Source organism: Chionomys nivalis, chromosome 1, assembly GCF_950005125.1.
Source record: "Chionomys nivalis chromosome 1, mChiNiv1.1, whole genome shotgun sequence".
In the NCBI taxonomy this organism is placed as follows: Eukaryota; Metazoa; Chordata; class Mammalia; order Rodentia; family Cricetidae; genus Chionomys; species Chionomys nivalis.
Genome location: NC_080086.1, coordinates 146,350,873 through 146,367,868, shown reverse-complemented (window position 1 = coordinate 146,367,868; position 16,996 = coordinate 146,350,873). Strand labels below are relative to the sequence as shown.

The window sequence follows — 16,996 nt, the reverse complement described above, 5'->3', positions numbered from 1 at the left end:
GTAGACTGCTTGGTACTGGACTAAAGAGGTGGACGAGTGACAAGCACTTGTCTAGTGCCCAGGAGACCTGGATTCTAGCCCGAGTACTGAAAAGGGAAAATAAAATGTTCATTGATAAGAGGTTCAGATAATGTCTAGACTATTCAAACTATTCAGAAACAGGGGGAGGCACAGAATAGGTCTTATAGCGAAGCACAACACCATTTATTTTAAACATTTTTGTTTCTTAGCATGTGTCTTCCAGTTACTAAGTAGCAAAGTACCTTTTAAGATACGGTACTTATAAGCTTGAAGCAACCATTTACTTTGCTTATAATGTTAGGGTCAAGAATTCAGAAATAACTGGGCTGGGCAGCGCTGGGTCAGGGTTTCCGGTGTGACTACAATCCTGCACCAGGTATGCTGGAGGCTTCTGCAGGCCCAAGTGAGTGGGCATCTGAGACAGCTCCCCTCGACCTGCTGCTTGGTGTTGTGAACTGAGGCCTCAGCCTGGCTGTGGGCTAAGGTGCCTTCATGCGGCTCCTCCTACACGGGAGTATCCGTGAAGCTGTACTTCTGTACGGCACTCAACATCCCCGGAGCAGTCAGCAGAATCCACAGAACCTCTTACAACCCAAAGTCACATACAGCCAGCCCCACTTGCCACACTCTCTGTGCCAACTTGGAATCAACTGGAATGTAGACAGACTCTGCCTGTTCCTGGGAGGGGCTTCTGGGCTTATGTTCCTGTTTTGTTTTGTTTTTTTGTTTTTGGAGCTAGGGATTGAATTTAGAGCTTAAACATGCTTAACACATGTTTTTCTATTGGCCTGCATCCCTACCATGACTATTTCAAAAATAAAATAAAATACCAACAGAGTATGTGAAGAGGTAAACATCTATTAGGGTTTTTTTGTTTTGTTTTTTTGTTGTTGTTGTTTTTCGAGACAGGGTTTCTCTGTAGGTTTGGAGCCTGTCATGGAACTAGCTCTTGTAAACCAGACTGGCCTTGAACTCAAGAGATCCGCCTGCCTCTGCCTCCCCAAGTGCTGGGATTAAAGGCATGTGACACCAACTGGCTTGCGTCTATTAGTTTTAATATAAGCATGCAGTTGCATGAAAACTTAAAGTAGCTGTGAGTCCTTATGAGGGAAACGGGTTATTTTATTTGGTGTAAATGTCATCTTTAATTAAACAAGCTAAGCTTAACTAATTGATTTTTTCTCTTCTTTTTTCTTAATTGATTTTTAATGAGCTCAACTAATCGGTTTTTTAACAAAAGAATCGGATAGCAGTTGTTGGAATTCGGACTCTTAAGCAACAAAAGCCCTCAACCAACTGTGCAGGCTGCCTGTGTTCTAGGGAGTTTTTAGGGTACACGGGGCCCCTCCTCTGCTCAGCACCTGGGTGCTCACACCTGCTGTGGGTTCAAGGGTTGGCAGCAAGTGGGAGGTGTGAGAGACAAGAGAGAAAGGAATGGATTCCATTTCTATACTAAGTTCTGTGACGATCCAAACTGCCTACCTTCTCTTTCCCATAACATCAAGCAACCATCCTCCAAAATGGGCTCTTTGGTTTGTACTAAGTGAAAACGACAGTTCTATGCTCCTATCCTTGATCCTGTCATCTTTAAGTCACTACAGCAGAGGGGACACTCCTTCCCCACAGGTGGCTGGACCACTGAGTCCTAGCAAGACTTGGGGCTCTCCAGACACAAGCTTGAAGACTGCCCATCAGCTTGAAGACTGCCCAAGCCTGTGATGGGCAAGCTGTTGGGGGAGGGGCAACACATCCAGGCTCCCGTACTAAGTGCCTGTAATTCTATGAAGTGGAATTTAGAAAACAAAAACAAAACTGAAGCATGTGAGCTGTTACTATGCACTATCCTCCTCCCAAAAATAAAACAGAGAAAAAGGCCACTGTGAAATTCTGAACGGTGAATTCCAGGGGGAACCCAAAATCCTCAGAAGGATCCGGGCCCCAGACCTGTGGAGCGATGCTCCACTGAAGCTCACAGACCTCGGGGCTGCCTTCCCAACTGACCCCCTTGTTCCCTACCCCCAGCTCCCAGGACACTCCCCTAGGAGGTCACTTTCCTGGGGGTTCCTTTCCACAGTGGCTCCTGAGAGATGTCTCTCAGAGTCATACCTGAGCACGCTGTTTTCTCTCTCTCAGAACACAGTGCAAGAGTGGAGTCCTGTGAGAATTCTGAGTGCTTGTGAGAAAACTCCAAGAAAAGCTGGGCGGTGGTGGCGCACGCCTTTAACCCCAGCACTCAGGAGGCAGAGGCAGGTGGATCTCTGTGAGTTCGAGGCCAGCCTGGTCTACAAGAGCTAGTTCCAGGACAGGAACCAAAAGCTATGGAGAAACCCTGTCTCGAAAAACCAAAAAAAGAAAACTCCAAGAAAACAAGACAAGAGTCTTGTGACCTCTGTTTCTTCAAAACCATGGATTTGTTCTTGGAATATGTGCCCATGCTCCTCCCAGGTGCAGCAGAGAGGAGTGAGCTCACTTCAGCTACTGTTACTCATATGTCTTTGTGGGAAAACATGGTTTTGCCACATGTGACTTGTCCTTGTGACTGAACGCTTACTCAGGTGACTCTTCTTAACCCTCAGAGTACAGATTGCCTGATGCTCTGAATAAAGTTGCATGAGGACTTTATCCCGCCTCATTTTTAGGCCCCGCTCCCCCAGGTTCACACTGCCACTAGAGCAGCAAACATTAAATGCATCACTTCCCTACCTAGCCATGGAAGAGAGAGGGCAAATACTATTAAAAGTATCAAAAATCACTGTTTCTCAGAGCATAGCAGAACACTGCCGGAAAAATTAACATTAAATATATATGGGGGCTGGAGAGGCTAAAAGCGCTTGCTGCTCTTGCAGGGAGCCCAAGTTCAGTTCACCACACCCACAAGGCAGCTCACGACCACCAGAACAGAAGTAATACATATGTACATATGAATGTGAGTATAAATATGTATGTGTATATGCATATATGTATACAGATATATGTGTGTACATGTATATGAGTGTATGTGTGTGATATGTATGAGTATATATCTATGCATGTGTATATTAGTTTATATGTATATTTGTTTATATGTATGTGTTTATATGCATATATACATGTATATATGAGCAATAAATGTATAAATATGTATTATGAACATGAATATATACAGATTCACTTCCTGTTTCTCTTGGGCCAGATTCTGGCTGCTGCTGATATCACAGTAGACATATCTTCCAACATCAGTGTGTTCCAAGATGTAGGAGGTTATATCAGACAGTAAACACTAAGAATAGTTGTCTTGTAAAATCCAGTGCTTGGTTGTAAATATTTTACTGGAAACGAAAACAAGCTCCAAATAGCATACAGCAAACTCACAGACCCTCAGAGAAACTTGAGCCGAAGCTGCCGGCAGGATGGGTTAAAGTCACAGCTTCCCTGAGTGCTAAGGGGAGACACACCCAACTTTTTCTTGGCTTTCTGTCTGGGAACGTTGACCTAACAAAAGTCTTGCCAGGTATAGTACACACCTTTAATCCCAGCTTTTGGGAGGCAGAGGCAGGTGGATCTCTGTGAGTTAGAGGCCAGCCTGATCTACAGACTGAGTTCCAGGATAGCCCAGGGCTATATAATGAGAAGCTGTCTTGAAACATTCTCCCCACCTCCTAAAAGAGGCTTAAGAGAAGAAAGAGAAAAGTTGCTATTTCCAGTTATTTGAAGTATCGCTGAGCAGAAGATGCTGACTTCCTCTACTTGGGAGGAACTGACTGTTGATGCACACCTACAGAGAAGATGTCTGACTTACTCTACTTCAGAAGGCAGGGCTGAGGCTTATGGGTAGTCATGAATGCCCCAGACTTTCTTTATCACTAGTAAAAAGACGACAACTGAGTCACTGAGCTTTTTAGAGACAAAATGATGTCGGCCATTGAAGTCATGGTCTTTGCAGTAAGGGAGGCTTGGAGCACTCAATGCTATTTATGACCCCCTCTTCCGACTCCAAGGGACTATCCATTAGCTGTTCTATGGGATGGGACATCTTCATCTCTGTACAGATAACTTCCCAGGATATTGATTCTCTATCTGCACTGAGTACGTGTCTACCTACTCTAATGTTGAGATGTTCTCACCAAGGACCACCTCTTTAGTCATCAAGGATGCAGGAAGATGCTAGAAGCATTGCAACTGAGAGGGCAGATGAGGGACTGCCCCAGGAAAAGTATTTTCTGTGTACACTGAGTGTATGGCTGTGTGTGACTCACTGAAGAAAGCCAGCTGTTCTAATGACCTGCATTCTGCTCGGGTCCACAGAAACACAGAGATCTGAACAGTAGTCACTAGGTTTAGATCTGAGCCACATACGTTGTCAGTGATTCACTAAAAGGCTCGATAAACCATGATTTTTCCCAACCTCTACTTCTCGACTTCTTTCTCAGCTTCATGGTACCATGGACATCGTCACCTGTAAACAGTGTTAGCAAACCCACCATGCTGTGGAGAGGTAACGCCTGCGATATGGTGTAAGTCCACCTAGAACCTACCAATGTGTCTTCACATTAGATCAATCAGGATTTCCACTTAATTCATTTCCAGTATCTTTCCACAACATGCGGGCACACAGCGTGGTGTCCTGTCACCTACCCTGTGGCATGTCTCATCAGTTCTTGAATCTACTTTTCCCACATTCCAGTATTTCTGATACAGACTGTCTCACACCATTAATGGCCACAGTGGCTGACTAATCAGCACATTTCTCATCTAAGGGTGTATATTTCGTCTCTTAGCAGTACATAAGTGGTGATCTTCTAATAAATACAGTTTTGGTTCAGTGAAACGGCTGGTTGTGCTGCACACAATCACCCTGGTGGGGGTGAGTTAGAGCGGATACCCAGCATGGCTCTTGTCTTACCCCATCAGCCCAGCTGATTGAACCACAGCCATAGGGAGGGAATCCAAGTAGAATGGCCACAGCTAGAAGCTCTCACCACAGCCAGCCTAGGGTCTCTTTTTCTCTTCTCTGGGACAGAGTCACCAACTTAGCTAGAAATCAAGCCCAGCCCAGAAATGTGGGAATGCAAGCCGTCAAGAGCACAGCCCGACTGCAGGACGGTGTGACTGTAAAGTTCCAGCTTCCATGGAGCAGAGAGAGAAACCCAGGGACAGAATCTGATTACTCCACAACACACCCTTCTGTCAACAGCTCTCTGTCCCTGCTCCTTCCCCCTGCCTCCCTGGGGTCATTTAAAAAAATAAATAAATAAAAAATACAAACCACTCAAGTCCTTGCTTCTGCTTTCATGAAACCAAACTAGGGCAAACTTGAGGGAAACGAAGCAAAGCCCCAGCCTTAGCCGACTATTTAACAAATAGCGCCTTATGAGTCAAAGGCATGCTTGCAAATCAAGTGCCTGGAATTTGAGAACTATTTTCCACAGAAATTCTACGATAAATTATTAGCTTTCTATGCCAGGCCAAAAAAAGAATTCATTTACTCTGTAACAATATAGAGAGCCAGCCTAAGAGTTCCTAAGGAAATGGATAACAACTTTGTCACATCTTGTTTCTTTACCGGGAAAAAACAAACACCTTAAATCACACGTGAACATCGCACATGCACACAGACATGGGGGGGGGGTGTAAAAGATGGTTTCTATAGAGTCAAAAATGTTTGCATCAATATGCCTTATAGCAACTGAAATCCAAGACAGACAGAAAAAAAAAATGAAACTCACCAAAGCTCCCAAAAAGGGAAAATCAGAAACAAGTGAGTTCAGCAAGAAAACACATTAAATTCCCTGGCTGACGGTAACAGGGACACCAGGAAAGAGAGGGGCAAGGTAGGGCGGGTCTGCTCTGCCCAGCTTTACAAAGTCATGAAGTCTGGAGCTCAAGTCACCAAAACACAGCCTGAAGACAATGTGAAAGCTAAAATCAAGTCACAAAATCACAGGAGCCTGATTTGAAAAGTACTCCTAAGCTTCCTACTATACAAAGCTAAGCCTTATGTTTCTGTTTTTGAGGCGAGTGAACCCAGGGCTTGGCAACAGAGTAGGTGTGTGCTTGCACCTGGGTGACAGCTCCAGCCATCATAGTACTTCATTAGTGAAGTTGGATGTGCATGCCCCATAGCTACCAACTGCTTATTTAATATTCAAATCAACAGTTTCTCCCTATGGTACCCCAATTAAAAGATTTTATTATCTATTTCCAGTGCTCGTGGCCCCAGGAGGTAGAATATGCCGAAGATAGAGATGAGGACACCTGTGACTATGGGAAGAAGTCAAAATCTATGTGGACATCCTTCTGGGGGCCGAACATAAATTCACCTCAGCTTGTTTCCTTCTCTGGCTTCTGAACAAGCAAAAGGCAACTGCTCATTCTAGTAAAAAGCAAACATACATGTTTTAGTAATGAATAAAGAATTTCTATAGAACTTCATGTATTCCTTCTGGTTAACTTGTGGGCATGGACAGTAAAGGTGAATCAAAATCACACTAATGTCACTAATGTCAAATACATGCATGTAAGCTCGTTACTCTAAGTGTGATATAAAATACAAAAACATCATAAAAGCTGGGAAGGAAATTTGGTATACAAAAGCCAGTGTTGAGCTCAGAGAGAAAATATCCTTTACTTTTCCTCCAGGTAAAAACTGATTAAAAAAAAAAAAAGCACCACACCACAGGGGGATGACTGTGTGAATAACCCTCATGGCTTGCAAGAGAATCTCCCCATTAATTTTGGTCTAAACAAACAAAAAGAAGCAGGGCCGAACCCTTTAGCCACAGGCCCGCTGTGGACTGGCGGGGACCAGGTGGGACGCCCACAGGACATTCAGCTCCAGTGAGCGAACACTGCCAGAGATCTCAAATGTCGTCATTTTGTTCTAAGCACAGAACTCCCTTTATTCTGACACAAGTAAAAATGGAGGGCGCTTTGAGAGCACTGATGGCGACACTTCTTCAGGATGCTATCACAAAATGATGGAAAGGAAGGAGAGGAGAGAGCGTGGACGGCCCTTCTCTGGGCTACTTGTTCAAACTCTGAACAAGAGGCTCCATCAGGACTAAAGTCTTGGAGAGATACCCGAGCCCCTCAGACACTAGACTGACACACGCAGTTCTATTCAGCAAGGCTAGCAATGGGTGAGCTAAGAAGTTTAGCAAATGCCTGGCCAGGTACTTCCAAATGGTCTCCTCCTCGGGGTAAGTGCCGACCATCTCTAAGAAGCAAGCCTGGATTCGGGGCTGCCTCTCTGTTTGGAAATAAAAAAAAGAGAAGAGAAGAGGAGGGGGTGGGGAGGGGAAGTCAGGAGAGGGGAGGGGAGGGGAAGTCAGGAGAGGGGAGGGGAGGGGAAGAAACGGGAGGGGAGGAGAGAAGGGGAAAAGAAAAGAAAAGAAAAGAAAAGAAAAGAAAAGAAAAGAAAAGAAAAGAAAAGAAAAGAAGGGCTGGAGAGATAGCTCAGAGGATAAGAGTACAGGGTGCTCTTCCAGAGGTCCCGAGTTCAATTCCCAGCAACCACATGGTGCCTCACAACCATCTGTAATGAGATTGGGTGCCCTGTTCTGGCCTGAAGGCATTCATGCAAACAGAATACTGTATACATAATAAATAAATCTTTAAAAAAAGAAAAGAAAAAAGAAGTTTAGCAAAACCGAAGAAGTCCAACCTTTGGCTTTAAGGATGGGGAAGTTGAAGTTCATGAGGCTCAAGATTTAGCCAGTGTCATGTAACCACTAAGCACAACAGCTGTTCTCAAGTGTTGGGATATTTGGTACAGTACACCGGCAACATCAGACAGCACAACCTAAGTTTTCATGTCCAAACTAATTATTCTTAGCATCTTTGAAGAATAATGTGAAACTAGATGAATGTTGTTCTTACCCGAATCACCTCGGAACATTAAGTGCTCAAATTATTCCCCCAGTTCAATGCAAACCATGGACCAATCCTACAACGTTCTCCAGTCTGGGCATTGCAACTCCACGAGGAAGAATAAAGCCAGCTCACGCCAGGATTCCCGGGCCTGACAACACACGGTCATTAGATGAAGCTGTAAACAAGAACACGGCAAACTCCCACCCCTTTCCGCCACTCACACAAAGGACTCTGGCCTTTCTAGACACCATACCCCTGGAGCACTTTCCCTTCAGCCCTCCAATTGCTCGGGCAACCATCTGGGACTGCATTCCTGAGATCCAGCCCTTGCCAGCTCTGCTGGGGAGCTAGCACCTATCCTTCCGAACCAAATGACTCCTCCCAGTGCTTCTTTACAGGAAAACAATGCCAGCAGGTTCTTCTTTCCATCTCTGCAGGAAAGGCTGCTCAGAAGTTGAGTTTAAATGTCTCCTATTGAAGTACTGAGTGTCTGCTGAACGATGGCCAAGCTCTTAATATTCCTCTTAAATAGATATTTGCTAGCAAATGCTTGCTATGCCTCTCAGTATGGAAACCAAATAGGTTCTCAGAAGGGACTAAAACAGAATTAAGCACATTAGGAAACAGCAAGCTTGTATCAGAGTCACGGAATATGTTTTGTGGAAGAGTGCTGGGATTGACCCCACTGCCTACTTCCGGTCCTAATACATTACAAATAATAAATGCTAAATGGGTAAATGCAGAGATGGATGGAATGGATGAAGGAAAGAAAACACGAAGTCACTTTAGACCAGGGCCATGAGACGTCACGTAAAACATGGCCAGGGCTACCGGACTTGCCTTTGAAAATCCCATGACGCAGCCTAGACCACGGCAGGTATCCAGGCTGGAGACAAAAAGCTCATGAAGAAAATAATCTTCATGCTAATCAGTGTGAGAGCCAAGAAAGAAAAACTGTCCGGGTGCTCCCTCGCTGCTGACCACACTCAGAGAGGGGTGCGGACACAGGAAGGCTCAGAAGCATGAAGTTGCCCTTCACAGAGCACCTGTCTTCCGCTTTCACGGTGTTGATTCCAATCTGCTTCATCCCAAACCACAGGTTTCATGGGAAACGAATTAAGAACAATGCTCAAATACACAATGACGCAGGTGAAGCACATTCCTGAGCCCCAGGAATGCACATACTGCTCTGCTGAGCAACCTGTCTATCCAAACACTCGGGTTTATCATATCATTATTATTACTCAGCTTAAAGAATCTTTAGACAGGAAGTTATTATTTTCATTAAGAAACAGTTACCTTTTTATCCTTCCTCCATAAGGACATCGAGTCCCAAGGTAAGTCATCAAACCGAAATAGCTCTAAACAATCTGGGTAATGAAGGAGACATTATAGTTACTCATAAGCTGAGAACCATTTACACGCCTGGAATGTGCATAAGCCCACACTAGAGACACACTTAGCCTGGGTAAATCAGCTGCAAAACAATTGGTTAGACAGGCCGGTTCTCTCTCTCTCTCTCTCTCTCTCTCTCTCTCTCTCTCTCTCTCTCTCTCTCTCTCTCCACTCCAATTCTGTGAACTCAGTACTTCTGGCCAGGTCCTCACATAGCTCAACAATAAGACAAAGACACAAAACCACAAAGAAACTAGAGGGTGCGCTATGGTTTGAACATGAAATGTGCCCTCACTGGGCAGAGTTTGAGCAGTTGGTCTCAGCTTGGTGACACTATTTTAGGAAGTTAGACATCCTCTGGGATGTGGTATTGTAGCCTCCAGGGGGCTGGGGAAGAAGACTTTGAAGGCTATGCCTGCCTCTGATTCCAGGCTAGAGCTCTCTGATTCCCGGTTAGATGAAATGTGAACAAGCCCCTGTGCATACTTCCAGCACCGTGCCCCCTTCTCCATGAATTCCTCTGAGCCCCCAAACAAACCCTGCCCTTACGGTACTCTGTAATGTGTTTTACCACAGCCATGAGAAAGAACTGTGGGGGGTTTGGATATCCCCAAAAGGCTCGGGCATTGGGACACATGGTCTCGGGCTGGTGGCGCTATTTGGAGAAGTCTAGGGGGTGCAGAACACATCCTGGCAGGTAGGCTTTTGAAAGCACAGAGCCTTGCTCTACTTCCAGTGCGCTCTCTGCTTCATGTTCACAGTAAAAGATGCCCGCCCTCAGCTCCCCGCTCCTGCCACGAACCTGCCACCTGCTGCCATGCTTCCTGTCCATGGCGGAAGCTCTTTTCTAGGGAACCACCAGCCCAGCTTTTTCGGTCATGGCATCTTAACACAGCGGCAGAAGAGCAACTGACACGGGAACGGATATAGGGATAGTGATTCCTGCACACCGCCCTGTCCTGCCTCTCACCAACACAAAGAACTAATAATAATAAAGTCCACCCAATAACACAGTACAGAGAACCAAAGGCGAGATCAGCTACAGTTTGAATGTGCTGAGAACAATCTAGAAATTCACTGCTCTGTGCAAGTAGACTACAGAAATGTAATGGATTTGAGGAAGTGAACAGGCTTATTAATGACCACATATGAAAAGGAAACAGACTACTATGCATGCCCTGACTTGCTAGGTAAAGTTCTCTGCTATGTCGTAACACAAGAAGGCCCTGAAAGAGATGCGGAGAGGGGAAGGGGGGCATGGATTTGATTCCCAGAACTCACAAGTCAGCTCATAACCACCTGTAACTACAGTTCCAAGGGATCTGGCACCTTCTTCTGGCTTTGTAGGCACCACGCACACATATGATATACAGACATACATGTAAGCAAACACCCATGCATACTTAAAAAAAATCATTCTGCATCTCAAAACTGAAAGATTTTAGCTGGAACATAATGACCAAAGCATGGTTTTTGTTTTGTTTTGTTTTGTTTTGTTTTTCGAGACAGGGTTTCTCTGTGGTTTTGGAGCCTCTCCTGGAACTAGCTCTTGTAGACCAGGCTGGTCTCGAACTCACAGAGATCCGCCTGTCTCTGCCTCCCAAGTGCTCAAAGCATGTTTTTAAAAGTTCCAGAGGTAGAGTCAGGGATGGTAGGCCAACACCTGATTCCAGCACTGCAGAGGCTGAGGCAGGTGGCTCCCTGTGAGTTCAAGGTCAGCCTTGTCTTAGAGAGTTCCAAGTTAGTAGAGCTGCACAGTGAGACACTATCTCTAAATTAATAAATTAATTTTTAAAATAAGACTTATAAGGGCAAAAGACACTTTGAAGGATCTTTGGCAAGAACCAAAGAAGCATCATATGAACTCTGGTAACTGGGCCTCACTGCACCTCCCAGCAGTGGTGTTAAGGGCTGGATCTGGAGAAACAGGAGTGGCCACACAACAGGTGAGGAAATATGATCTAAAGTTCTACAGTGTGTCTTATACACAGAACGCCTAGTGGAACAGGGGTGTTGTGGACTGTGTATACACTGCCAACATTCAACAATACCTGACATAAAGGAGGCTTCCAACACATTATTTTTAATTAAAGCACTGCTATAACTCTTATTTATATGTATTTTTGTACTCTTAAAGCCAGTAGAAAATTTTCCAGATGATGATCACCACCAACAAGGCAATAAAACTAGAACTGTCCCATGATGAGAATGGGTTCTCCTATTCCTGTGTCATTTTGAGATTTGTGTGTTTCATCAATAAAAATATACTAAGCCCTAGGATGTTATGTTGGGGACACTGTGTTCGTCAATGAGACAGAAGTTTCTGCCCTTACAGATCTTCTGTTCTGATCACTCTCCCTGGCTTTGGACTGAAACACAGGCCTTCGGAGTGGCCTTGGGGCCTTTGCGTGTTTTATTTCCTCTACCAAATAATCAGACATTTCTGAGACTTGTGATTGGTCTCTTTAGATCTCTGTGGAAACAGTTCCTTTGACCCTCCTAATTAAAACTGAACGTCAACCCTTGGTACCCTATACACACCCCTAAGTTTCTCATCTCTTCTCTAACATCCTCCATAGCATTTATTAGACCTGACACACATACCTATCCACTTATAATGTGAAGGTCACACGCCCCTGTTACATTCCTAAGACCCACAAGGGGCAGAGCACTGAAGTCATAGGCACACAACAAATGTTTACAGAATGGATGTTCTTTAAACATACAACCACAGCTCACTTAGCGTGTCCACATCTGAGCAGTTCCACTCCCGCCAGTTCCTGAGCCTACTAAGAGATCCTGCACCTGTATCTATGACATCAGGCAGTTTCCCAACAGCCTCCAGCTTACCCACTGGCTTCGCCATCTGCTAACTGTCAGAGTGCGCCGCCCACTTCACATTCCAGATCACTAATATGTCCATTTCTACCAAGACCAGGAACAGCCTCCACGATAAGCACTTTCTGGTCCTCCCAGGGTAAGAGAGAACCACAGTCAACATCTGGATGTGAAGCTGGGGGGTGGCTCCCAACGTCACACAGGAACCTACTTTGTGGTGTCACACACTGGGTCTCAAGGCTTCAGTAAAACCTCCCTGGAAGGGAGGCACTCTTGAGCCAGGCAGACCACTGGCCCTGCCACACCCCCAGCTGACCAATCCTTTTCTGTTCTTTCCAGATGTAGCAACATCTGGGCAACAGGTAGCAGACAGAATTGTTTTGTTCCCTAAACCATCAAGCCAGTCAGACTAGAATACAGCTAAGTTTTAAGATACAGTCCATCGGTTTTCTCCACCCTGGCTTTATTCCCCACCTGCTCGTCTGATGTGCCCATGAACACTGAAGGACAAAACTACAGCACCTGCTAGTCCAGGTCTTGCAACCACAATCCCGCAGGAAGGCACCGACACACAAGCTCCCTCTGAAGGCAAGCCGTCCATTTATAAAGCAAGGCTCGCAGTTTGACCTAAAACTTTCAGAAACTCTGCCTGCCCCTGAAATCTGGACTTTCCTTGCACTTTGGGATCTTCGCATCCGTCTGCAAACTACTTACAGACTTTCCCCGACAGGAATGAAATGCCCTCTCCAATGAAGATACACTATTTCGTTTCTTTATAAGGAAAAATCTAACTTTTCTCCTCTTAGTTTTCCTGGCCTTCAAGCATCACTCTCTCCTCATGGTGGTCGTCTGTTTCCCTTCTTCAACTGCATTTCCAGTCCCTGGTCCATGACCTGTTTCACCAGGGAAAGCAGTAAGCTGCACCTCTCCACTCCCACAATTATGGTTGTTCATTAGTATAACTGAGATTAATTACATTCTATCTGCTTTGCCAGTGCTGTCAAGGTCAAATATCAAGTCAGTAGAACTGCCATTAAAGCATTCTAGAAAGTTCCAGTGACTCTACCTGAGCTGCTTCCGAAAGATGGAGGAGGGGGTATCAGTGTTGCATTAATCTCTTGGTCTTTGCTGAGACAGGGCAGACCTGAAAAGGAAAAAGGAAAACCAAATGGCCACCCCTCTAAGGTTTGATAAAGAAATCCAGTTGTCCCCTTTCCCCATCAATAAAGATTTGAGTTCTAAGCAGACTCTCGGCTCCCATCCACACACTGCAGAAAGAAAAAAAAAATCACCACTCAGTGGTAAGTGGGAAACCAAGCCCAGATGTAGGCTGAAGAGCTGAGAGTGGGCTGTGGCGGTGAGTGGACCTCCATCCGAGAAATCCGTGACAAACCTCCGATCGCCACTATCATTTGTTATGAGTTCATTTGACCTAAAAAGTGCTTGAGAGTTTTGCCTTTCATCCTATAATATGCACCCGTTAAACGAAGTCACCTCTTGAACTGTCCACTTAATACTCTCAATTATAATATCAGCCACTGAATGATTTCATGCAAATTGTTTTAAAAAATTGTATCTGAGCTTACTTCTCTGAAAAGCAGGAAAAAAAATGTTGCTTCGTCTGGTTACTGAGACAGAACGCACACCAGTGAACGCTGTAAACACTAGCAGTTTCGCTGCTTGACTATCATCCAAACCTGCAGCAATCCCTTCCCTTCTTTGCAGAGAAGTCTAGGATTTCACTCACGCAGTTCAAAACCCTACAGCTGTAAAAAGACAACACCCCACCCAGACCCCTGCCCTCCAACCACCTCCTCCTCTCAGGAAAAGATCAATATAACCAATGCCATCTCTGTTTTCTTTCAGATGAAAAAATTGCATCTCTCCCAGATTTTAAGTAAATACTGCCCTACACTGTTCCCCACATTCTTGGGATTGAACGATAAAGATAGGCATGAGACAGGAAACCGTCTCAAGCGATAGTGAGATGTATGGGAGGCCATCACAGGATAGATCGCTACTTCCCTCTTCACCCACTTTCGGCTATCTCCCGTCTCTGCTCTCACAGCTTTGGCTCACACCAAGCACAGGTGTGAGGCACATTTGCACAAGCGGAACTGTTGAGTCAGCAGAATGTGCATCTTCAACTTGGCAAAAGATTTCTGATGATCCTCCTTGAGGCCTGAAGCACACGACCCACTGCCAGCCCAGAGCAAGTTACTGCTCCACACACTTTCCCACTGTCTGTCAACACAGAGGCCAACTCTCAGCAAAGAGAGAGCGAAAAGTTGTATTCGTGTATCGTGATTGTTTTGTAGAATGAGATTTTTTATTCTATTTTTTTAATTATACAGACTGAGCAAATTGTATTTATGTATGTAGCAACAACTGATGAAGAGAGAGGCCAAGAACTTGAGAAAGGGTAAAGAGGAGTAATGGGAGGACTTGGAGGAAGGGAGGAAGAGGAGGGGGAGAAGTGGTACAATTATATTATAATCTTAAAAATGAAAAGAAATTTAAACAGTGGTTACTGAGATGGCTCAGTGAGCAAAGTGCTTGCCACGCAAGTGTGAGCACCTGCGGTCAGAGTCTCAGCACCAGACAAGCATGGTGGTCAGCTTGCAACACCAGAGGTCAGGACAGGAGGCTGCCAGGACACACTGGGAAGTTAGACTCGACAAGTCAGTAAGCTCTGGGTTCAAGCAAAAGACCTGCTTCAGTATAGAAGCGGGGAGAAAGTGATGGAGGAAGACAGCCATATCAATCTCTGGTCTACACACACACACACACACACACACACACTCAGAAACACATGCACACACACAAAAACACACACACTCACAAACATACAAACATACTCAGACACACATATACATACCCACAAACATATACTCACATACACTCACAAACATACACACACAGACACACATACACACACTCATAAACATACAAACACACACACAAACACACCTATACACACTCACAAACATTCAAACACACACACACACACACACAAAAAAAAATCATGCCATGCCCTGCCATTTTCTTCCTCTAGATCCCCCTGCACACAATAGTCACCCTGCAGTTGCTACCCCTGAGTGGGTGAGACTTCAGGGAAACTCCTCCCTTCCACCTTCCACTTACAAAACTGTATGACAATCAGATGCAAAGGCATGCCAGTGCTTACGAGATGCTCCTGCATCCTCCCTTCCTAGCATGCAGAGGGCACATCTCCTGAGTGCTTACAAGATGCTCCTGCATCCTCCCTTCCGCAGGAGCTGAAGGCACATCTCTTGAGCCTCATTCCAGCATTATCCCACACCCACCTGGGCCTCCTCACAACCTCTCACACGCCCCTGAGTCTCCCGGGATCAGGCTGTCTCCTTCACCTCTGCATCCTCCCCCATGTCCAGCAGACTTACTCCAGTGCGGGATGGCAGGTTTGTGGAAAGAATGCGTTGATAATTGTATATATGCTCATTTTTAAGGTTTTTTTTTAAATTTTTGTTTGCCACATGAAGAAGCCAAAAGATATCAGATCCCTGGAGGTGGAGGTAGCAGGCATTTGTGATCCACCTGACAAGGGTGCCGAGACCGATCTCAGGTCCTCTGGAAGAACAGAGAACAGTAAACGCTCTTAATTCCCGAGCCATCTCTCCATCCTTCTGTATATGTGCTCTTACACACCCCAAACAACATTACAAATCTACTGATGAGAAAACTAGCATACAGATCTAGAGACTCGTGAGCCCAGAAGTACAAACCACAACGCCATAGACACTGACAAATCTCACCCCTGAGTTTGTTGTCATTGTGCTGGCTGGGATTTAAACGACCGAAAAGCACAGCTGAGATTAAAATATTTCTTAAACCACTGTACTTAGGCCCAGTAATTCTCAAAAAGACCACCAATATCTTTACTAAAGCAAGGTTGGACAATGCAAAAATCACAAGATATTGTTAAACACTGACTAGATTGGCTGAAAAGACAGACAGTAACAACCACGGATGCCGGGGCACGGAAACACTCGGGTATTATTGGAGGAAATCTCGCCAGCACAACCACTTGCAAACCCTGTCTAGAGGAACCCAGGTGGACCTGCGGCAAACAACTATTTCTAGGTATGTGCTTGTGGAGCCACCAAAGCGATATACAGGAACACTTGCAGCAATGCTAATTAGCCACGCCCCCCACTCCGGTGGGGGGGGGCTACATTTATCAGTGGTAGAACGGACACATTTTCACATGATCAGACAATTCCAACAGCATCAAGAATGAACAACAAGGACACTCGGAGACAGAAGTGAGTCTTCCAGACTAGAATAGTCTACAAAGGATGCAGTTTCCAGCCCCGTAGCAAGAGCAAGCAGAGCTGGTCCGATGGCGCCATAGCTCTGTGGGACAGGAGTGGGGCTTCTGCAGCGTGGACGAGGTTCTGTTTCTCAGTCTGCATGCTGGTGATGCCACCAGTTTGGGAAGGTTCAGTCAGCCCTACATTAAGTTTTTTATACTTTTCCGCATGGATTGTTACAGTTCAATGAAAACTTCACCTAAAAATAAAGGGAAATGGGATAGCCCTCTAGACAAGAGAATATCTTCTCTTCGAAATGCCTTTCATGAATAAATGGTTTTTAAACACCGTGGTGATTGTCACCCACTTGCGAAACCCAATTGGCTCACACTGGTTTGACCCTTCCAGAAAAGAGATGTCACACAAAACCATTTTCTACTTCTGAAAAAAAAAAAAGCAGGAGTCACAAATAGCATTCTTTTTTTTTTTTTTTTAATTAAGGAGCAAGATGACCAAAGGAGGTGAGCTGTAAAGGCAAGGGTGATAGAAAAAGATGAAAAGAAAACACCGTCCTTAAAATGGTACTCAAGTAGCTTTTA

The 16,996-nt window shown here is 45.1% G+C and overlaps 1 protein-coding gene across 5 annotated transcripts in view; it reads right to left on the bottom strand.

Moving 5' to 3' along the window:
- Window positions 1-16,996, bottom strand: part of Osbpl3 (oxysterol binding protein like 3) — a 176,727-nt gene that overhangs the window by 136,626 nt on the left and 23,105 nt on the right. The window contains exon 2 of one of the 5 annotated variants that reach the window (XM_057766014.1): window positions 13,172-13,249. The exons of the other annotated variants lie outside the window; for them this stretch is intronic. The gene's annotated coding sequence lies outside the window, so the exon portion shown is untranslated. The remainder of the gene's footprint in view (window positions 1-13,171; window positions 13,250-16,996) is intronic. 5 annotated transcript variants of the gene reach the window in all.